Source organism: Ambystoma mexicanum, chromosome 8, assembly GCF_040938575.1.
Source record: "Ambystoma mexicanum isolate Mex_15411 chromosome 8, UKY_AmexF1_1, whole genome shotgun sequence".
NCBI lineage: Eukaryota > Metazoa > Chordata > Amphibia > Caudata > Ambystomatidae > Ambystoma > Ambystoma mexicanum.
Window position 1 is genome coordinate 1,618,001,137 of NC_090929.1, and position 24,428 is coordinate 1,618,025,564.

Sequence of the window (24,428 nt, forward strand, 5' to 3'; positions counted from 1 at the left end):
CAAGAAGCAAGCAAGGCGGATCAGACTGCAGTCAGGATCTCCGGTACTACCACGAGAAGCAAGCAAGGCGGGTCAGACTGCAGTTAGGATCTCCGGTACTACCGCGAGAAGCACGCAAGGCGGATCAGACTTCAGCCAGGATCTATGGTACTACCACGAGAAGCACGCAAGGCGGATCAGACTGCAGTCAGGATCTATGTTACTACCATGAGAAGCAAGCAAGGCGGGTCAGACTGCAGTCAGGATCTCCGGTACTACCACGAGAAGCAAGCAAGGCGGGTCAGACTGCAGTCAGGATCTATGGTACTACCACGAGAAGCACGCAACGCGGGCCAGACTGTAGTCAGGTTCTCCGGTACTACCACGAGAAGCAAGCAAGGCGGGTCAGACTGCAGTCAGGATCTATGGTACTACCACGAGAAGCAAGCAAGGGGGGTCAGACTGCAGTCAGGATCTATGGTACTACCACGAGAAGCACAGAAGGCGGGTCAGACTGCAGTCAGGATCTATGGTACTACCACGAGAAGCACAGAAGGCGGGTCAGACTGCAGTCAGGATCTATGGTACTACCACGAGAAGCACGCAAGGCGGGTCAGACTGCAGTCAGGTTCTCCGGTACTACCACGAGAAGCAAGCAAGGCGGGTCAGACTGCAGTCAGGATCTATGGTACTACCACGAGAAGCACGCAAGGCGGATCAGACTGCAGTCAGGATCTCCGGTACTACCACGAGAAGCAAGCAAGGCGGGTCAGACTGCAGTCAGGATCTCCGGTACTACCACGAGAAGCAAGCAAGGCGGGTCAGACTGCAGTCAGGATCTATGGTACTACCACGAGAAGCAAGCAAGGCGGGTCAGACTGCAGTCAGGATCTATGGTACTACCACGAGAAGCACGCAAGGCGGGTCAGACTGCAGTCAGGATCTATGGTACTACCACGAAAAGCACGCAAGGCGGATCAGACTGCAGTCAGGGTCTATGGTACTACCACGAAAAGCATGCAAGGTGGATCAGACTGCAGTCAGGATCTATGGTACTACCACGAGAAGCACAGAAGGCGGATCAGACTTCAGCCAGGATCTATGGTACTACCACGAAAAGCACGCAAGGTGGATCAGACTTCAGCCAGGATCTATGGTACTACCACGAAAAGCACGCAAGGTGGATCAGACTTCAGCCAGGATCTATGGTACTACCACGAAAAGCACACAAGGCAGATCAGACTGAAGTCAGGATCTATGGAACTACCATGTGCAGCACGCAAGGCAGATCAGACTGCAGTCAGGATATATAGTACCATCACAGGAAGCTGCAAAATACCAGAGTTGCCCACTTCCAAGAGCCAATTGTTAATGTTTTTACACCCAGCTAGAGTGCATGATGCCAAGACTTCTCAGATTTGCAGGTGGCACAGAGGAGTAGGTTTGCCAAGCATTGGGTGAGATTCAAAGCTGGCAAGATCCCCTACATTTGTGGTTCTGGTGTGTCAGGACAAACTGGCATGAAGGTGAAAACAAACCAAGACTGCATTCTGATTTTTCTGCATTCCATTGCTGTTCCAGGCTGGTGAAGTCGGAGGTTAAGCAGTGGGATGGCAAGCTTGGACTCTACATCATGGTGGGCACATAGCGAGATGGGACTGTGGGGGCCATTTGGTAAATTGGGTTGGGTGTATTGTTCAAGGCTGTTCAGCACTGGCTTCTACGGGCAAATGTGGTTGGGGAGCACGGTCATTTCAGGATGGTTCAGGCTGACAAGCTCGGTGAGTGAGAGAAATATTGTAGTCACACAATTTGGACTTTCAGATAGACCCTTCCAACTCATTAGGAGATTGTGGGTGGTGAAGCTTCCATAGGTAAGGGCAAACGTTGGGACAGGAGGATCTGCTGGAAAGTGGTGTTGGATAACCCCACACAAGTAGTATAACGGCATACTCTATTAAAATTTCTTTCCTTTCTGGGTTCCTGTTCTAAGACTAAAATATCCTTCCAACCAATACTGACTTTCCCTAGGGTACTATTTCCCTACGGAATGCTGGGGGGGCACCTAGTAGGGTAAAAAGATATATAAAAGAGCTGACCATAACCACCAACTTCAAGCACTGTTAAAACATCCAGAAACAAAAAGTAAGAGACTGAATTACTGAGCACAGAATAGTGTAATGGTTACTGTTTAATACTCCATTCCCATCTGCTCTTAACCTAACCATTTTTAAAAAGCCATTCAAATGGAATGGGCACCCAGTTAACCTTCAAGTATCCCTTGGAAAGGGGTCAACCGGTTTCGGTGGGATTTGCAATTTCTTATAACGCTTTCTTCAGGACGATGCACAACTAATCTGTGCCTTTTGGCAAGCCAATGGTCGAATCTGTTTGGATTCAGGCCTCCACGTTCTACCGCTTCCTTTATTCGTCATTGGATATCTTTAGGTTTGTTTTGTTGTCACCATTATGGTATGTTTTGCAGCGGCCGCTGAATTGTGTCTACTTAGTAAATGTTCTTGCTCTCACAGCGACGTGACCGCATCAGACAGTGGAAGTCTATTCTTGATGATCTCTAGAAAGCAGACAAAGCATGGTGTACAGCCTGTCATGTAAACCTGCAATCCATCGAGGGAGTTGGTGAAATAATGCCTGCTTCCCATTTTGCGGCCTCCCTGAAACAGCTCAGGATTGATCATGTAGGCATATTTCTATCGAGGGCACTCATGAGATGGCTACTTCAAAAATAGTTCCTCTCTGTTCATTTTCACCCTAGAAGGCTAGGGCCAGGATTACTACATGGTGAGTGATCTCTTTTTGGAAGGATGTAACTTTTCAAAAAGCAAAGAAATTAGTAAGGAAGCTTCTTTGCTACCAAGAAGTGATGGCCTGCGGTTAAGGGATCTGCATTAACTTTTGCCGGAGCCCGTCACTGAAACCCTGCTCGGCCTGGCTTCACTCCACAGACACCCGACATCTGCATCATGTGCATGTATCCCAGATCAAGGGGAATTATATAACTCTCTCATTCTTTTTCTTTTTTTGGCACCTCTCATGAATCCTCCTGCAGCTGACAAGCATTGGGGGAGGTAAGGCACCTAAGGGAGGTGAAGAAGATTGAAAAATAAAACAAACTGGGAGCAAGTGGGAAGTTAAAACGTCTCTGCACTTGGCTGCCATGACTGACACCGCCCAGGTGGAATAAGGGACTGAGGTGAGGTTCCGGACGGCAGGACTTTAAGGGGCGTTCCCACGTCCAAGGCCGTGCCCCAGGCGCTGGACTAAATTTAAAGGGGAAGCTCATTTTTCACTGCCAAAGGTTCTGGCACCGTCGCCATGTTGGGGGACACCCACAAGGATGGAGGAAAAGGGATGGGACTCATGAGTAGCAGGGTAACACTTCTTGCTGGCGGCCCCCCTTACACCTCTCCCAATATCACTGATTGGAGGAGATGCAGGTTTTGTTGGCACTGAAACCAATTTGACTGTAAATCCAGGCGTCCTTAGCGGGTCCCACGAGCAGACCAGGATGCTAACAATGGGCCCATCATTAAAGGCCCGTTGTTAGCACCCTCCCCATTCCCATTGAGCCCTATTAGGGCTCAATGGGAATAGGGCTCAATGGGAATGGGGATGTACCTTTAAAGGCCCGTTGTTAGAACCCTCCCCATTGAGCCCTATTGGAGCTCAATGGGAATGGGGATGTACCGGGTCTGGGTTCCCTGAATGGGGAAATACCAGGACCGCCAAGGTCGGAATGGCCCGGTATTTCCTCATTCAGGGAACCCGGACCCGGTACCCGGTATGGGGGTAGCCATGCCGCTAAAAGTGGCATGGCTACCTCCATTGTCGTAATGAGGCCCTTAGTCTTAGTCTCATCGCCCTGGTCCACCACATTGCACTAGGATACCTATGCAGATATTATGGACAGGTTCTGACTGGTCTGACATCAATCATTATGCCAGCGTACTGATGGAAGTTTCAGGCTCTGCCGATTGTGTTGATCCAGTCCCACTCATTGAGTCTCCTTTTGTTTGGGTTGAGTTATAGCATAACTTGTCTTTCGAGATGTCATACTTTTTGCAGACAAGGTCACACTCTATTTCTCAGTTTTGTAAGGCAACCCGAGATACTTTAAGTAGCAATTGGTTTAACAGCCACCAGATTGACCCCTCCTTAGCACAACACATTTTTTAGAGCAGTGAGAGGTTTTTCCGATAAAGATGAGATGTTATGGAGCTCAACCCTGACTCATAACGAATAACTGCCACCGAAACATCATTTGGTAGGTGCAAGATGTTGCTCCAAAACAGCCCTCCAGTGCATCACAATCCACCAGGGGTGGGAGGCTCCAATTCTCACCCTCGTAGGTTATCGATGGCACAACCTTTGCCCTATAAAATTCTAGGACCGGAGTCATTGAAAAATTGCCAAATTTCCAGTTTACTGCACAGGCTTGAGTTGCAAGCTTGAGCATCTTGGAGCGTAGTTAGCTTTGAAGCTCCATTTTCTCTTGAAGTTCAAGTAGCAAACATTTGAAACCTTCACTAGAGGCAAACCACTAATATTCCATTGGAAGATAGTGTATTTTTGCTTAATTACTGGTTTAAATGGCAGTATTTGTGATTTTATTACGTTGAAACTTAAGTGATTTAATTCTGCATTTTCAGCCAGGGCGTCAAGCTTGCCCTGCAAACCGATTGGCGTATAATCAAAAAGGACAAGGTCATCAGCTTAAAGGAAGTCATCCAGACAAATTAGGGCTGAGTTCGGGGAAGATTTCAGCAAGATCCGATAGGAAAAGGCTGAACAGTAGAGGGGCCAGTACGCAGCCCTGTTTCAGGCCACACCTAGTGAAAATGAGTGATGGCAGCTTGCTGTGTGCATTCAACTGCACTCTAATAGAAGTGTCAGAGTGGAGGGCCATCAAGATCTCTAATAAGTGTGCAGGGTCTCCCCATTGTCTAAGCTTCGTCCACAAACGAGTTCGATCAATACTAAAGAATGCCATGGCGAAGTCGATAAACATCATGTAGACTGGTTTCGACCTTGCCATCGCCTCGTTCTTTAGTAAGCCCAAAATGAACATGTTTGCCTTTGTTCCTGTGCCTTTCCTGAACATTGTTTGGCGCGCATCCTATCTACCCGCACCCGTCTTTTCCCTCTACCCTCCTGCAAGGAGGATGTCCCCTTTTCCACCGTGCGACCACGTCTTCTACCATCATTGCCAGCAGTAGCGGTCGCCGAGAACATGCTAAGATGTCCACCGTGTTTTCAGCCCTTCCTGGAGCTGCCCACATTGCCTGGCTGCACCTTCCAAGAACTCACAGACTGATTGGCTGCTGCCCCCAGGAAATGCAGAGGCCCGGCTGAGCTGTGCGGCGAATGCGGGACCTCGCATTAAAAGGGCTGCGTTTCAGGGCAAAGTTTAAACCCTGTCTTTTCTCTGTCCTTGCCCGGGAGTTGCCTGAGGTGCCGACTGCCTGCTCATTCCTAGGGTACTCGTATTAGTACATCAAGTAAGATGCATGCATTCAAAGTTGTTGGCCCATTTCTTATCTTCTTCTAGGCCTTGGCTGCTTACCGTCTCCTTTCTGTGAGAGCAAATAGCCTACCTTTACTTTCTCATTTTCATATGACTAAGACTTCTTATGACTCTTGTTCGACATTCACCAAACTGCATGCAGTCCTTATTCAGCCCGGAACAACTCTAGCACACTGTGCTGCCGATCGGAACAATGCCTTCCATTTCTATGAACTGCACCGCCATGGATCTCTTATGACTAACCTGGCATTTTTAATGATTCAGTATATTCCCTTTATTCACTGTTGTGTTTGCCCCTGTAACCCCAATGGCTTTTCGCTATGCCGCCGATGCAGCTCTCAGATCCGATAATTGCACGTAACGCACCATGTTATGTGTCGAGCTCGATACCGTTATCACTTTCGCACCCATAGTCAGCAGCTGTTGCGTGTCGTCTGTTCGCCGTTATGCTCACTGGCTCAGGGTATGCTATGAGCATGCCCTGCTATTCAGCAGTCCCCCCACTCTAATGATTTTATAACGCGACATCTCGACTGTGGAGCCCACCCTCATATCTTCGTCTTGATCGTCTTGCATTGTCCCTTACACTCTGTATCCCACCATCTGCTGGCTCTGGCTTAACGTTATACTGCTGCATGTTAGCTACCACTCTATATATCAAGAGATGTACCCTACCCCAATGTATCCAATGTATACTTTTCTCCTTAGCACCCCACCCCAAGCGGAAACATCCATTTATATTTACCCTCATCGACCATTATCTCACTCTGGTTTTATCTTTGTTCCCACATGTATCGGATACACACATATATATATATATATATATATAAATATATCTTCTGTACTTACTATGCTCCCATATGTACCTGATGTAGTTCCCTCAACATGAGGCAAGCTTTCCCAAGTATATATTCTCAGTATCTATTATGTCCCTATATGTACCTGATGTAGTTCCCCGCAACATGAGGCAAGCTTTCCCAAGTATATATTCTAAGTACCTATTATGTCCCTTTATGTACCTGATGTAGTTCCCTCAACATGAGGCAAGCTTTCCCAAGTATATATTCTAAGTACCTATTATGTCCCTTTATGTACCTGATGTAGTTCCCTCAACATGAGGCAAGCTTTCCCAAGTATATATTCTAAGTACCTATTATGTCCCTTTATGTACCTGATGTAGTTCCCTCATCATGAGGCAAGCTTTCCCAAGTATATATTCTCAGTACCTATTATGTCCCTATAACTACCTGATGTAGTTCCCCGCAACATGAGGCAAGCTTTCCCAAGTATATATTCTCAGTATCTATTATGTCCCTATAACTACCTGATGTAGTTCCCCGCAACATGAGGCAAGCTTTCCCAAGTATATATTCTCAGTACCTATTATGTCCCTATAACTACCTGATGTAGTTCCCCCAACATGAGGCAAGCTTTCCCAAGTATATATTCTCAGTACCTATTATGTCCCTATAACTACCTGATGTAGTTCCCCGCAACATGAGGCAAGCTTTCCCAAGTATATATTCTCAGTACCTATTATGTCCCTATATGTACCTGATGTAGTTCCCCCAACATGAGGCAAGCTTTCCCAAGTATATATTCTCAGTATCTATTATGCTCCCATATGTACCTGATGTAGTTCCCCGCAACATGAGGCAAGCTTTCCCAAGTATATATTCTAAGTACCTATTATGTCCCTTTATGTACCTGATGTAGTTCCCTCAACATGAGGCAAGCTTTCCCAAGTATATATTCTAAGTACCTATTATGTCCCTTTATGTACCTGATGTAGTTCCCTCAACATGAGGCAAGCTTTCCCAAGTATATATTCTCAGTATCTATTATGCTCCCATATGTACCTGATGTAGTTCCCCGCAACATGAGGCAAGCTTTCCCAAGTATATATTCTAAGTACCTATTATGTCCCTTTATGTACCTGATGTAGTTCCCTCAACATGAGGCAAGCTTTCCCAAGTATATATTCTAAGTACCTATTATGTCCCTTTATGTACCTGATGTAGTTCCCTCAACATGAGGCAAGCTTTCCCAAGTATATATTCTAAGTACCTATTATGTCCCTTTATGTACCTGATGTAGTTCCCTCATCATGAGGCAAGCTTTCCCAAGTATATATTCTCAGTACCTATTATGTCCCTATAACTACCTGATGTAGTTCCCCGCAACATGAGGCAAGCTTTCCCAAGTATATATTCTCAGTATCTATTATGTCCCTATAACTACCTGATGTAGTTCCCCGCAACATGAGGCAAGCTTTCCCAAGTATATATTCTCAGTACCTATTATGTCCCTATAACTACCTGATGTAGTTCCCCCAACATGAGGCAAGCTTTCCCAAGTATATATTCTCAGTACCTATTATGTCCCTATAACTACCTGATGTAGTTCCCCGCAACATGAGGCAAGCTTTCCCAAGTATATATTCTCAGTACCTATTATGTCCCTTTATGTACCTGATGTAGTTCCCCGCAACATGAGGCAAGCTTTCCCAAGTATATATTCTCAGTATCTATTATGCTCCCATATGTACCTGATGTAGTTCCCTCAACATGAGGCAAGCTTTCCCAAGTATATATTCTCAGTACCTATTATGTCCCTTTATGTACCTGATGTAGTTCCCCCAACATGAGGCAAGCTTTCCCAAGTATATATTCTCAGTACCTATTATGTCCCTATATGTACCTGATGTAGTTCCCCCAACATGAGTCAAGCTTTCCCAAGTATATATTCTCAGTATCTATTATGTCCCTATATGTACCTGATGTAGTTCCCTCAACATGAGGCAAGCTTTCCCAAGTATATATTCTCAGTATCTATTATGTCCCTATAACTACCTGATGTAGTTCCCCCAACATGAGGCAAGCTTTCCCAAGTATATATTCTCAGTATCTATTATGTCCCTATAACTACCTGATGTAGTTCCCCGCAACATGAGGCAAGCTTTCCCAAGTATATATTCTCAGTACCTATTATGTCCCTATAACTACCTGATGTAGTTCCCCCAACATGAGGCAAGCTTTCCCAAGTATATATTCTCAGTACCTATTATGTCCCTATAACTACCTGATGTAGTTCCCCGCAACATGAGGCAAGCTTTCCCAAGTATATATTCTCAGTACCTATTATGTCCCTATATGTACCTGATGTAGTTCCCCCAACATGAGGCAAGCTTTCCCAAGTATACATTTTCTGTATTTAGTATGTCATCATATGTACTTGCCTTCATGTATGTATTCTCCGGGCACTACCCATACTTAAATGTTGCCCGTGTCTGTATTTGCAGTGCACTTACTGTAACTATGTTCTTAAGTTAAAGCGCCTTGATGCCTGAGGGCTTTGCACGCTATATAAATAAAAAAATTTAAAAAAACAACCGGCACTCAGTCTGTTAGTTCTTTCAACACTATGGACGTATAGATGTTTTCTGGGATATCAAGTAACGCTACGGGTCTGTAGTGAGACTAGCCAGCGTTGCCTCTTTTAAAGATTGGAACAATAATGGACTGAGTCCATGTTTTTGGCCTAGTTGCTGGTGATGTAATTTTTCTGAAAAATATGTGCCCAAAGATCGGGGTCAAGTTTTAGGACTGCATTTTCCAGGCCATCTGGCCCCAGGGCTCGCGAGTTCTTACTGCGAGAAATAAGAGCGTTTATTTGGCTCTCAGAGAATGCTAAGTGCCACGATTCTCTAGGAGGTTCCAAACATTGGCTTTCCCCCCAAGCATCACCCTTATATACTCTCATAAAGTGATCAATTCATCCTTGCTCTCCAATAGGATTAATTAAAGAGTAAGACAATGCTGTCACTGAGTTGTTAATTACTCGCCAAAAGGAAGATGCATGTTTTGAAATAACCAGTTGCAAGATCTCTTGAGCGTCATTCAGTATTGCTTCATACTAATAAAAGCGAAGCAATTGTTTGTATTTGCGCCTGAGAGATTTTCTCTGGGTATTCTCTGATGAAGGGCAACGTTTAAGAGCCGGCCTCAATTATCTTTCCCTTGCGTGGACGATGGGGTCAAAGGCATGTTTTCTTAGAATCATGCATCTATGTCCAAGTCGAGGCATAGCTTTAGGGACCTGGTCTAGGATGTCTTCATAAGGGGTGATTAGCAGGGCTTGCTCTAGTTGGTCAGGTGGGAACAGGCGGTGGAGTGTACCTTGGAACTTCTCTATACTCACTGCATTCCAGCGGATTCTATTCCTGCCCACTGTGGCCTCGACTTCTTGGTCTTACAAGTGACCGCACTCTCCTCGTTTTGCCACCTTTAACTCCAAGGAGAAAGGCTGATGAGCACTAAGATTAAAGTCCTTGTGGCATGTGTTATGTAGATATGGATTCTATGGATGATATGTGTATACACACCCACCTACATGTATGTTTGTTTTTGCTTCTGTTGTAATTTTATGGAAAAATGATAAAGTGGAGAAAAAAAAACCTCATGCTGGTTGGTTGCATCTTTAAGCACAAACCTAGAAAGAATCTATTCTTCATTTCAATTTGATTGACAAATGTATTCATCAGAATTGTACATTTTTTATGTAGAGTCCTACATCTTTGCGAATATGGTATGTTCTATTTCTGAATGGTTATAACCAATTCAGAAACTACAAACATGGTGCACAGTGAATGGGGAGTGTTCAGAAGGATTTAAAGTCTTCGTGAACCCAGAATTTCCTCCATCTAGGGAGAGTTTGCTGTCTGTTGCACGTCAGAAAGTATGGTTTGAACATACAGTAACAGGTCAGTTAAAAGACTGCAGACGTTTAGAACTTTGAACATAGATTTCAAAAGATTTTATATTTCTTTAGATTGCTTAAAGGCGTGTAAATGTAAGCCCACCTAATCAAGATTTTGAAATACTTGAAAAGGGTTGAGTTAAAATTAAGTCAATGTACAGGACCCCATCAGATAACAGCAAGTAATGAAGCCTGTCTCAAACATAAAATATCAGAATTAGTAGAGCAGAAAAAGGTTTTTATAAAAACGTTTTTCTTTGCCAAGATTTTCAGAATATAAATATTTTTTTCAGAAAACGTAAGGATACTCTAAGCACACCATTTAGTGGGCTTGTGTCACTCTGTAGGTCAGAGTGCATCTGAGTGAGATGCTTAGCATAGGGCAAGGATTCCGGGGCAATGCGCAGGAGTGAGATGCTTAGCATAGTGCACGTATTCCGGGGCCATGCACAGGAGTGAGATGCTTAGCATAGTGCACGTATTCCGGGGCCATGCACAGGAGTGAGATGCTTAGCATAGTGCAAGGATTCCGGGGCCATGCACAGGAGTGAGATGCTTAGCATAGTGCAAGGATTCCGGGGCCATGCACAGGAGTGAGATGCTTAGCAACGTGCAAGGATTCCGGGGCCATGCACAGGAGTGAGATGCTTAGCACAGTGCAAGGATTCCGGGGCCATGCACAGGAGTGAGATGCTTAGCATATTGCAAGGATTCCGGGGCCATGCACAGGAGTGAGATGTTTAGCATAGTGCAAGGATTCCGGGGCAATGCACAAGCTGCCCCCACAGACCTGCAATGCAATAGAACAGACCCAGGCATCTTTATTTAGAAGAGGTACAACGTCTTCATAAGCAGTGATACGATTATTCTTTAAAAAATACATTAATACGAAAAAACAAAAGCAAATACTAAACTACAGTACTGATTAAAAAAAAAAAAAAAATATATATATATATATATATATATATATATATATATATATATATATATATATATATATATATATATATAATACAGATGCTTCCAAGGCTTGATTGTCTCATTACTAGAAATACAGAAAACATATGAAGCACTCACCAGTAAAGTGTTTATGGTCATTTAATGTAGTCTGAGCAGTGTTTTCCTTAATGACACGCGCTCAATGCCCTGATACACAGAGATGGTGGGAAGCTTATACGAGCCGGCCTCAATCCCAGACTTGTACGAATCGACAAAGCCGCTTTCTTCCTAAGGATGTCCTCGCTGGGCAGAGCCACGAGAGATGCCCGAGGTCCTGCTGGTTTATCCATCACAGAATCCTTTCTCATCTAAATTCCAAAATACACCCCATTACTAAATACAGTTGCCTGGGGATTAACTAGAGCAGAATGCCCCATTACCGTGCCAATGGGATAGCAATACAGTGACTTTTGCAGACTCGGGAAGTTGGCCAGGTCAGGTGCTGGGCACGGAAGGGACGGGGAGGTCCTGGCATAAGGGTTAACGGGCAGTGCCACCAGAGCATCACACCCTCCTTCCACTCGTGGAGCGAAACAAAGCTTGCCCTGTGCCGCAAGGATGGGACATCGCCGTGATTACAAATGCCCTCATAAGGTGCCAAGACACGTTCAATTTCCTTTGGGGAAATCTCGCGGGACTGCTCTTTAATGTCCCCCGGCATCCCTCCGTCAAGTCAGCCGCTTCTCCTTTTTTCTCCCAGAGAAAAATAAGCCATTTGTTTAATCTGAAAACTGAGCAAGCATTGTGCGCCTGTTTTCCAGCCGCCCTTCTGTTAAAGTTCACAGTTCCGGCATGGAAGCAGAGGGGAACTCAATGGGACAGTTGTTGAAACTTCTAAAGTGGCCTGCTCAGAGCTTTCAGTGGTCAGCTTTAAAGTGGAAGCCAGACCTGTCAATCATAGGAGTGAGGGGAGCAGAAGCACGAAGCGCACCCAGATTTAGAAGGTAAAAATCACATGGGTCTATTGATTCTGGGGTCATTTCAATTCTGCACAGGGTGGTCCATTTCAGTAGGGGCTGAGGCCTGGTCATCCCCCCTTAGTTTTCAATGCTCATATTACATTCAAGACAAGCTGCTCCACCTGAAAGTTTGAAATTGACAAATCACTAGCAAATCAGGCGGAGAAAAGGCCTTCCTCTTCAGCAAATGCATCATCAGAAAGCAATGGCTCCTTAGACTCGACTTTATTGGTCGCTACCGGCCTCTGGTCCTAATTTACAGTCACTACCAGTCAATTTCACTGACTCGCCGGTCATGGTCAATATATATATAATATTTGTCATCTACGATGCGATCTTCATTGTCCATCTACAGAAACCTACTCTGCTACCCACCGTTCCCTCCTCACCCTCCCCACTTAGACATTCCATGCCCCCCCTGCATGGACACATGCCGCCCCTTCCAACCCTGCACCCTGTTCCCATTCCTTTATCCACTCGCAAAAAGATGCTCTGCCCACTTAAACCACCTCCAACCCGATCTACTCTTCTCGTCTACCGGGTCACCCAGACACATCCTACCTTCGGGTCGTGGAACGCCCACTCACTCTGCAACATGACCTCGTTATTCATGGTTTACTTTGATCTGGACCCCCTCAATGTCTCGGTCACAGGAATCATTGAGGCAGGGATCACCCCTCATGGCACTGGCATGCAGGCAGCTCCGCACACTGAATTCCCTACTTTCTCTGAGTTTATCCTTAGGTGGTGAAGACTGGCAGAGGTGGAGGGGGGGGGTGCCTCATATTCACCACGACCTGCTAATCTCCTCCGCTTCCCCAGAGGCGTAGCCAGGACTGTCGTGAAAGTGCGGCCTGAAGCTAATGCAGTTGGGCCCACCGAAGTGACATTAACATCTGTACATGCCCACACAGCGCTGCTGAGTGGGTATTGGTGGGCCTTACCCGCTGAGGCCCTACCCTGTCTATGCCTCTGTGCTTCCCGGCTCTGCCTTTCCCCCTTCTTCCTTCAAGCACATTGCTGTTCAACTCTTGTGCAACAACCTCACCAACTATTCTCCTCATCTAAAACCCACTGATTCTCTGAAGGCCTTCTTCACAGGCCATTGGCCTCCCCCTCGTGCCTCACTCCACGAGGCCCTCATCATTCTCATGGGTGACTTCAAACTCCCAAACTTCTCCAGTATCCAACTTCTTGAGATTGCCTCATCCTCTCTCACCGCTCCCTGATTATTCTCCAGGACCAACCCACAGAGCCATGGTGGCAACAGCCTTGACTTGAGCTTGTTCCGCAAGTCTACTTTCACTTGAATCGGTCCCTCTCCTCCAGCCGTCTACCATCCATCGGTTCTGTCTGTGTCCTCCACCCTGTCTCCCAACCACTAAATGCAAATTCAAACCTATCACCCCCTATCTAACTGAAGCGTTATCTTCAATCCTCGTCCTCTCACTGCCCCATGACATCTCTATTAAGAAAGACTTTGTGCACTTGAAATCTGTATGCAACTCTCCATTTGAGCAGCATTATCCATTTTTCTCTTTCACCCAATCTTCTCCCTTCCCGCATCCTTGGATCACCTTCCTCATCCATGAGTGGAGAAGACAATTCAGCATAATATTTGATGTTCATGTAAATTCTGCACTCCTTGCCTCAAGTAAATCCTTGGCAAAGTCCTGCTACTATATCATCATTATGTCTTCTCTGAGCTCCCACCCCAGGAACCATTACTCTACCCTCCAGGCACTGCCCACCCCTCTCCCAACACTCCCACCACACTCTCTATCCCAGTAAATGACTTTGCCTCCAATTGCCTCTTTAAAATCTACAACATAAATGGGCCTCATTAGGAGTATGGCGGTAAGGCAACAACGGTGCCGGTATCACTACCGGAACCGTTGCTACCGTACCGCCATACTAAGAGTTCTGCTCGCGGGTGCCCTTGCAGCCACCTGGTCAGACCAGGTGGCCGTACCGGCACCCGTGAGCAGTACTTGATGGTAGCAACAGTACCGTTATGAACGGTACCGCTGCTACCATCCTCCTCATTCCCATTGAGCCCTATGGGGGCTCGAATGGGGACGTACCGGCACCTGTGCAATGGCAATTACTGGGTCCGCCGAGGTCAGAGTGAACCAATGATTCCCCTTTCGTGGGTGCCGGAGTAGGAGCCGGATGCGAGTTTGGGGGTAGCCTTGCCGGTAAAGCCGGCAAGGCTACCTGCAACCTTGTAATGAGGCCCAATGACTTCCTTTTCACCCCTCCATCTACTATTTAACCCATAGCTCCATCAATTTCTCTGTACGATCATTCTCTCCCACTACCCCTACCAAGATGTCTCCCATTCGCTGGTCCACCAATCTCTCTGAACTCAGTTGCCCTACAGACAATTGGGGCACTCGCATTTCGAGCCTTCTTCTGCTTCTTTCCTCCCAGGACATATCCTTTCTTGCTACCAAGTAGTGATGTTTCGACACATCCTTAAATATAAACCCTACTGATATCGATAAACCTGTAAACGATGGGCTTGTCACTCTCCTTACTCACTACTCCAAAGTCCAAGAGCATTTAGTGCTTCACCATATATCACTATCTTGGGAGGATAGCTCAGGGGCAACATGCTCGCCTTGGACGCAAGACGACATGGAGCAACACAGGTTCGGTTCCCGGGTAACGCGCTTAGAAACCTCTGGGTATTAAGCGCGTTATAAATAACCTATCATATGACTACACATCTCGAGAGCAATGGACTCTGCCATTCTCTGCATCTGGATTCCGCAGCCGGCACTCAAAGAATCTCCACTCATGTGTTTATCTTACTCAGCAAGCTGCTCTTGGAGGTCCTCCTCCGCAATCTGTCTTCTTCCTACGAAAATGTGGATCATACATCTCCCTTTCTCACCCTCTCCAAGATGAGCATCCATGACTCTGCCCTGGACTGGATCTCGCCCTACCGATCTGAGCTGTCCTGTCTCTGACAACACCACACCCACCACCCATGAGGGATTCCCCAGGAGCCTACTCATGCCACACTGTTCATCTCCCCTCTCTGCAAACTAATTGCTCCGTATGGGTCCTCCTACCCCAAATGCAAAAATAGGGTAATGGGGGGTCACAGGGTGGAAAAGCAGTGCCTAATGTGCAGCTCTTCTAGAATGCAAGTAATCTAGCACTTTTATGGGATTTCATTAGAGATTTGGTCGAAAGCAAAACCATCAACTTCTTTTTCTTTTAATCAATTTGGTCGTCTATATTTGGGGGGGAGACCCCTCCCACACCCCTCCACCTAATTATTACGCTTACCCACCCCCCACCAAATTTTCGGCCAAATTCGGTAAAATAAAATGTGATGGTTTTTCATTCGACCAAATCTCCTGCGATAGAATCTTCCCATCCCAATCTAGCTCTAGCGTGCACACATTCATCACTGGAATCCCTCAGAAGAGCCATATTGGGAAAACCCTGCACTTTATAAGAATAGGCGTTTTAGAAAGGAGAAGTCTGGCAGGGAAACAAAAGCTGTCATTCTTAATCAGGTGTGCCATCTGAAGCAGTCTCTATATAGTAGAGGATTATGGCCTCTCCGCATTGGGTGAGCCTTTTCAGCAGATTGGCCTTGAGACACTGGGCCTCATTACGAGGCTTGCACTCCCGTAATGAAGGGTGCCGGTACGGCACCGGCAACGTTCATTATGGGATGCGCAATTACAAGGTTCCCTTGCGGGACCCGGAACAGACGTCTGGTAAAACCAGATGTCTTTTCCGGGGCCCCGCGAGGGGATCAAGGAGCTAATAACGGGCCCGTTATTAGCTCTATCCCCATTCCCCTTGAGCCCCATCGGGGCTCAATGGGAATGGGGATCGGTTCCTTCAAGGAGGAATTACCGGGTCCTTCAAGGAGGAATTACCGGGTTCTCCAATGTTGGAATGACCCCGTTATTCCTCATTGAAGGAAACCGGTGCTGGAACACGGTATGGAGGCAACCATGCTCCATACTCCATACTCATAATGAGGCCCACTATCAAGCTGGAGCTCGGAGCATCGGGTCCCCGCATCGTGCACCACACATATTCATGGCTACATGCCCGATTCCACACACCTGGTACCAGTGCTCTTACCAGCACTGGCTTTAGGTTGCGTGGCATCCACACGGTTCTCCAGGCACTGCCACCAGAGCCGGAAGGTGACACCAAAGGATGCTGGCTAACGGGTATGAGTACCGCCATGTTTGTGGGAACACCGCACCATGGTTGACGACTGTCAGCATGTGCACTGTTGCAAGTCACTTTTATTGCCAGGGCAATAAGTGCAACAGAACTCAACCGGATTCACCTGCTGGTATACAATACCACCTCAGCCACCTGGTCTTTGTGTTGCAACGATACCACGCCCATTGCTTTGGTTCCTGCACTTTCCTTCTGTGTTCTCTTTTGCTTTGCTCCCGTTTCCATAGTCCCCAGATTGCCCTTCTCCACAGGGCTGGTGCAGCTTTCTGCCCACACCTCTTGCCTCAGTATTGCTTGCCCCGGTCCCGCGCTTCACCCTTGTGCTCATGGTGTATTTATATCCTGTCTTATCTGTTCTCCAGCCTGTAGTCCTTCTCCCCTCCCCCTTCCTCTCCTTTGACCTTTAACCAAGAATTAACGTTGCACAACTGCGCATTAATGGCCTACAAAATAGATTCTTACGTATTGTCTAGTGTAAAGCATTATTTGGTTGTTAGAACCAAGAAACAATGTCTATTGAGACGTGGAGTCCATTAATAATCATGTTTTTAATTAATAGGAATATAGATTTATTATGAAAGCTTAATATTGAGAACACAATCAGCACGTGTTTCGACCACTGGGCTCTTTCTCAAGGCAAAATGGTTTGATCCAAATATGGATAAGGTTTGGAGTACATCAAACTGGGTAAATGGTCATTTTTATTCAGTTCCTGTCATGCAGCTATCTGTTTCAATGAGACAATGGGCCTCATTACAAGTATGGCGGTAAGGCAACAACAGCGCCGATATCGCTACCGGCACCATTGCTACCGTACCTCCATACTAGGAGTTCTGCTCACTGGTGCCCTTACAGCCACCAGGTCTGACCTGGTGGCCATACCAGCACCCGCGAGCAGAACATGATGGTAGCATCGGTACTGTTATTAACCCTATGGGACTCAAATGGGAATGGGGATGTACCGGGCCCAGCACCAGCAAAAGGGCAATTACCAGGTCCGGCTGGGCCAGAATAGCCAGGTAATTGCCCATTCGCGGGTGACGGACTTGGATGCAAGTTTGGAGGTAGCCTTGCTGGTAAAACCGGAAAGGCTACCTCCAACCTCGTAATGAGGCCCAATGTGTAGCCCTTAATTGAATATATAAGTTGCTTGAATAGCTTCGAAGACTGTTTCAAGGTACAGATCCTGATTTTAAATTCTGAATTTATTTTGAAGTAAAGTGCGATACTCAATGAGCCTGCAGGACCCCAGTTTGCCGAACATGGCTGGGGTGAGTACATCCTGAATTGAACAATGGACACAACATTGGGATCAACATTAGTCCTGAGTATCACACTTTACTTGTTGAAGCAACCTGAGAAATCTAAAATAAATTAAAAATGAAAGATCAGAATCTGTAACCAGTAACAGTCTTTGAATCTATTCAAGCAATATATATATATATATATATATATATATATATATATATATATATATATATATATATATACACACATATATATATATGTATATATTGAAATACCTTGCCTTGGTTGGGGTGGCGAGGCTGCGGGATCCTGCTCTTTCCACCCTCTGAGAAGTACAAGCTGGTGGGGGGGGGGGGGGGTAGTGGCCCGTCCAAGCCTGTACCTAGTGGTTAGCCACCCCACACATGCCAAGGTGGTGAGTTCTTGGAGCTGACATTTAGTGGGGTGGTACCCCATCAGTATACAATGGTGTAGCAGAGTATGAGCAAGGTGATCCTTGCACAGCTGGGTGGCATGCCATCATGATGTGGCATTTATAGTACAGTGGGACACTATGGGCAAGAAGAGCATGTCCATACAATCGTGTGAGTGTCTACGGGATTATGTGTATGGAATGGAGCAACCCGTTGTGTGCAAATGCATTATATGCAATAGAGTTTGAAAGGAACCTATGTGCGTGCATTCCATTGTGTGGCACAGCATGGGCAAGGGGCAACAATGTGCAATGACTGGTGTGGAACACCATGATCCCCAGAGTGAACATTCCCCCTACCGAATCCGCAATCCTGCCAGATAATAAGTTGGCCCTCCCGTGACCTACCGTCCTGGTCTATGCACGCTATAATACTGAAGGTTGTACTTAGTTTCCAGTTCTGTCTTTGCTCGTATTCCAAGCGTCCTCCTTTGAAGCTAACACAGTCCTTTATAACATTCCATTGCTAGGTTTTCCCACACCACTCCTGCTTGAAGGGTGGTCCAATTCACAGAAAAGTCCAACAATGCTTCCTAGAAGAATTTCCAGTCATTATGATTGAATCAGAGGTTTCAGCCCTTTGACTTTTTTGGCAATGCATGTTCCACCCTTCCTTTCAACATCCACAGCCTTCTGCTGCACCTGACCTCACTCTTGTCACACTGGCTCATTGAGTGACGGTGGTGCCAAACAGATAGCAGTGGCCTGGCCCGGCAACAATGACGACGCAAGGTCACTTTCAAATTTCTCCAACATACACAGAGGAAGTCTGAAAATCCCCAGCCCAGGTATAGGAGGCAACCCCAGTGCTCTTATTTGTTGTCTTCTGCAACTTGCATTCCAATATTCTGAAAGGAAATGCAAAAAATGTAAACACCAGCAATGCAATTAAAAAACATCAAGATTGCATGAGCTACTCACACCAGACACGGGTCAACCTGAAGCTCTATTGCTTCTCGTAGCTAGGTCAGCGCTCAATAAATTCCATAATAATAATAATAATAATAATCTCTGATTCTAGTGAAAAATGAAAAGCAATGACAACCTGATACTCACTCAGCCTCATTCCTCCTTTGAAAGCCTTGTCTGCAAGCTTGGCGTCTCTCTTACTCTCTCTGTCACCCATGCCACTATCTACAAGCCCCCAGACCCTGTCCCTCTCTTCCTCTCGCAATGGGCTGACTTTCCCTCTTCTCTTCTTATTTCTTCCTCTAGACTCCTCCTCCTTGGTGACTTCGAAATCCACCTCGACTCGACTGTCCCTACCTCCACACTCTTCCGTGACCTCTGCACAGCTCTCTCCCTCACTATTCTCCCTTCCAACCCTACCCACTCTGCCAGACACACTCTTGATGCCTTTATCCCCGTTGATCTTCTCTAACCCGCTCACTACCCCTCTCTTCTGGTCGAATCACACCCTCGTCTCTTCTCATTTGAGGCCTTTCGGAGCCCTGACCAAGCCCACCCCCCAGCACTGGCAGCCTCCTTCGCGGTCATCTGACCGATGAAATGAGTGTCAGTTGCTGCATTTGCCTCCACCTTCACCCTCCTTCTCCCCTATCGACACTCCTACAGACTCTGTCCTTGTCAATCTTCACCTTGCTATTACGAAGACTCTTGACATTCTTGCCCCTGTCTTGAGGATCCGCCTGAAACCTGCCTCCAAGCATTACAGCTAGTACGACCCCGATCTAGCTGCTCCGAAACACAAGTGCAGACTTCAGTGGCAGACTTCAGGCTCATCCGCAGACAAACTGGCCTGTCGCCTGGTCCAAAGGCAATACTGTCTCTCTATTCGCTCCACGAAGAGGGCCCACATCCAGGACTGTATCTCTAGAGCCACTAACAACACGGCTGAACTCTTCAAAATCTGCAAGGAACTAGCCAATCCATCTGCAGTCTCCATCTCACCTCCTCCTACTCAGACCCTCTGTACTGCACTGGCCACCCATTTCACCTCCAAAACTCAGGATTTTCTGACTGCTCCCTCTCATTCCCCCTCCTCTACTCCTCTCCCTGTTCCACTGCCTACCTTGGTTCCCCCCACCCACTCCCTCCTCCTTCTCACCTATCGCAGTGGATGAGGTCTCTAGAGTAGTCCGCTCCAAGAAAGTCTCTTCCAAACAAGTGTCTCCATGTTCTTCCAGAACCTTTAAGGGCAACATCTTCTCCCTCGCACAGGCTCTTGCTGATTTCTGCAACCACTCCTTAGCTTCTGGCTCTTTCCCTTCCTCTCTCAAGCACTCCCTTGTGCACCCCCTCCTAAAAAAGTCTTCTACTGACCCTTCGTGTCAACCAACTCCCACCATATATCTACTACACCCTTCCTTGCGAAACTCCTGGAGAAGTTGGTGTCCCCCCAACTGACCAAACTCACTGAGCTTGTTCGTTATTCACATGGCCATCAATCTGGATTCCGAGCATCCAGAGGCACAGAAACTGCTCTCCTGAGCACCTGTGAAGAACGGGTCACAAATCTTCACAAATCTGCTCACAAATCTTGATTCTAACGCTCTTGCTGTTCTCATTCTCCTTGACGTTTCTTCCGCCTTTGACATGCTATACTCATAAAGCGGCTCCAGGATAACCTTGGTATCTTAGACCGGGCACTAGGTTTGTTGACCTCCTTCCTCACTGACCGCCCCTCCTAGGTGTTACTGGGCTCCTTCTGCTCCACCACGACCCTCTCTACATGTGGTGTTCCCCATGGCTCTATCCTCACGCCTTGGCTTTTCAATATCTACCTTGCACCACTTGCTGACCTGACCCTGCCTTCTCTCCCCACTTCCAGTGCTACGCAGATGACACACAACTCTTCTTCAAGCTCCCCTCCTCAATCACCTCCTCCTCCTCCTCCTCCTCCTCCTCCTCTTCCTCCTCTATCACCCCGAACTGCCTGTCTGCTATCCACTCCTGGAACTCCTTCAATGGTGTCCGTCTTAATGCCAATAATCCAGAGATTCTCCCTATGGGGACTCCTGTTCCCTGTTTCCCTCCTGCACTCTGGTCGCCCTCTATGGGCTCTCCTCCTTCCACTGAAGCCAGAAACCTTTGGGTCATCTTCAACCCCTCGCTCCTTCATTCCTCACATCTTGGACCTCGCCAAGGAGGCCCACTTTCAAGTTCACCTCCTTAGAGACATTCTCCCTTTCCTCCCCTTCCAACTCAATGGGCCTCATTACAACCCTGCTGGTCCAGAAACAAGGGTGCTGGTAAGTTTACCGGCACCCTTGTTTCTGGACTGCATATTACAGGTCTGCCTGCGGGAGCCGCTGTACCCACCAGGTCTGACCCTGCCGGGCATAGCGGCCACAGTAGGCAGACTGGTCACAGAAGCACTGGCACCGTTAGCAGCGGTGCCGGTGCTTCCGTGTCCCCACTCCTGGGAATGGGGACTTACATATTACCGGCGCATGACTTTCCAGGCTGCCGGGGTTGTAATTTTCCAGTGGCACTGGGAAGCCAGACGCAGGTAAATATTTACGGGTCCGCCGGCAAACCACCGGTAACACCAGCATGGTTACCGCCAGACCCGTAATGAGGCCCAATGTCTCTAGAGCTCTGGTCCTTTCTAGGCTGGACTACTGCAACAACCTCTTTCTCAACCTACCACTTTCTTCCTTCCGCCCTCTTCAACTAATCCTGAGTAGGGCTGCAAGACATATCCTTGCCCTCAAGCCCCGGGACCATAACTCTCCAGCCATAGAATCTCTCCACTGGCTCCTGATCTTTGCAAGGATTAAATTCAAGACCCTTTACATCATCCATAAGGCTGTCTGGGGCCTGTGACCACACTACCTGCAACTCTCTCTCACCAAATACTCTCCATCAAGATCCCTTCAATCTTCTTGCTCCAATTCTCTGCTGGTCAAAAGCTGCTCCAAGCAGAGAGCTGGGGGCAGATCTCTCTCCTCGGCTGAATCCCTCCTATGGAACAGTCGCACTCTCTCTCTCCCTCTTGAACCTGTTTACCACAAGTTCCGTAAACAATTCAAGACCTTTCTCTTTTCCTCCATCTCCCCTCTCTCCCCCCTGTGCTAACCATCCCCACAGCCACTGAGATTGGCAGCCTGGTCCCTCAAGAGTTCATTAGGGTCTGCAACTGGGCCACTCTCACCGACCTCGGTCCTGGGCCCAGCCACTCTCCACCTGCACTGCCTCCCTGGCAACCTCTGCACTGCGGGACTGTCTCTGTATCCCTACAGCCCCCCCCTCCCAGCACTTGTCTGCACTTACTTTGCACTTGCCACCAGCTGGCCCTATTTATTTATTTATTTTATTCTACTTACTTGTACTGCACTTCCCCCCCTCCCCTTGCACTTTTCCCTTCCCCCTACCCCTGCACTTGCGCGATCTGAATGACACCTGGCCTAGTAGGATCGCTGTCTGTCTTCCCCTTGCTTCCCCCGTCCCTGCCTCGTCGCGCCTTGAAACACTTGTGTATAGGCGCGTTAGAAATGCCATATCATATCATATATCATATCATATCAGGGTCCTGGCCATCTACCCAATCATCTCCAGCATCAACCCCCCTCTACACTGCCCTCTGGCCCACACCTGCCAGTTGGGTGGTCTGTCTCAGCCCTGCACTTACCTGATGGGTGTCCGACCTCCCTCTTTGGCTTGTGATGTCTCCACCAATGCACTTACATGTTGCCACCCCAACAGGCACCTGTGGCACCTTCCCCCTGGGGGACCGTTTTAGCACTTACCTCCCTCTCTCCAACGTCCTACCCCCTTCTCTTTCTCTGCATCTGCACGTTCCAAATATCACAAGGCCTAGTAAGACCGCAGTTTGGTTTTTATTTATTCATTGCCTTTTCCACTGTTTATTTGTTCTCTTGCTCCCTTCCCTTTTGCCTTGTGGCGCTTTGAAACACTGAATTTTTGTATTTGTACTTTATTTTTATTTATATAGCGCCTTAATCCAAAGCACTGTACAGATTTACAAACAGACGGTACAAAATAATGGTCAATGGTACAGGTCAAACATCAAATTCTAGTAGTGAGCGATCAGGGACAGTGAAGGAGATGAGTTTTCAAAGAAGTACGAAAAAGAGAGTAAACAGAAATAGACTGAAGAGAGAAAGGGAGAACGTTCCATTGAAGAGGGGCAAGAAGCTGAAAAGAATGGAAACGGGAATGGGCACAGGGAGGACGGGGAACAACTAACCTAAAAAGACAAGAAGAGCAAAGAGAGGGAGTGTAGCAAGACAGAAGTGCTGCAAGATAGTCTGGGGCTAGCCCATAGAGAGATTTAGAGAGTAAGCAAAGAAAATTAAATTTAAGTTGAGAGTGAAAAGGTAACCAACCAAGAGTAGCCAGTGATGCTGGAATAGAGTCACGGTAGGAAAGAAGGCAGAGACGACGAACAGAAGAATGACAGAATGATTTTAAAGGAGCAAGACGAGAACAAGGGAGATGGAAAAACGTGACAGAACAGTAAAAAAGTCTAGAGAAGATAAGAGAAGCGATAAGAAGTTTAGTAGCATGGAAATTGAGAGAAGACCGAACTTTGCAAATATTATAGAGATGAAAGCGACAGGAACGAGAGGTGAGAGAAATGTGCTGAGTAAAAGAGAGATTAGAGTCCAGGTAGAGAGCAGGATTCCGTGCAGTTGGAGAAATAGAAAGAGTAGAGGGAGGAAACGAAATAGAGGCTGGAGGAGGGAGGGAGAAGAGTATTAGCAGGGAAGGATAAGACCTCCTTCTTCCCAGCATTAAGAGTGAGGAAATGAGATGCCATCCAAGCTTTAATGGCAGAAAGACAAGTCGCAAGATTATGCTGAATTTTCGGAATGAAGGAAGAAAAGGATAGAAAATGTTGAGTGTCATCAGCGTAGAAGTGATGAGAAAAACCAAAAGAAGAAATAATAGGGGCAAGTAGTGAAGCGTATAGCGAAAATAGAAAGGACCCAGGACAGAGCCTTGGGGAACACCATCTTGTTTTATAAGCGCCATATAAATAACCAATACATAAAATACAAACCTTAAAACCCCAGAAATGGCGGAAGAGGTCACTTATCTCTCTGAAATTAATTTAATACCCATGTTGAGGGTGGGCCATTATTTATAATATTGCATTGTTATTAGTGACACAGCTGAGACGGGGTGCGCTGAGGGCCCGATTCACAAAGCATTCCCTTTGTGCATGCAAAGCCACACTTTGCAGGATGCAGAAAGGGGGTGCATTGTGAATCACAAGCAATCCCAATATGACGACTTTACAGTTTTAGCGTCCCCC

The 24,428-nt window shown here is 46.9% G+C and overlaps 1 protein-coding gene across 3 annotated transcripts in view; it reads right to left on the minus strand.

Annotated features, from left to right (window-relative positions):
* The window catches only part of AFAP1L2 (actin filament associated protein 1 like 2), a 921,662-nt gene that overhangs the window by 569,802 nt on the left and 327,432 nt on the right, over window positions 1-24,428 (minus strand). The window contains exon 1 of one of the 3 annotated variants that reach the window (XM_069611873.1): window positions 11,360-11,540. The exons of the other annotated variants lie outside the window; for them this stretch is intronic. The gene's annotated coding sequence lies outside the window, so the exon portion shown is untranslated. Of the gene's footprint in view, window positions 1-11,359; window positions 11,541-24,428 lie in introns of those variants that run through there. 3 annotated transcript variants of the gene reach the window in all.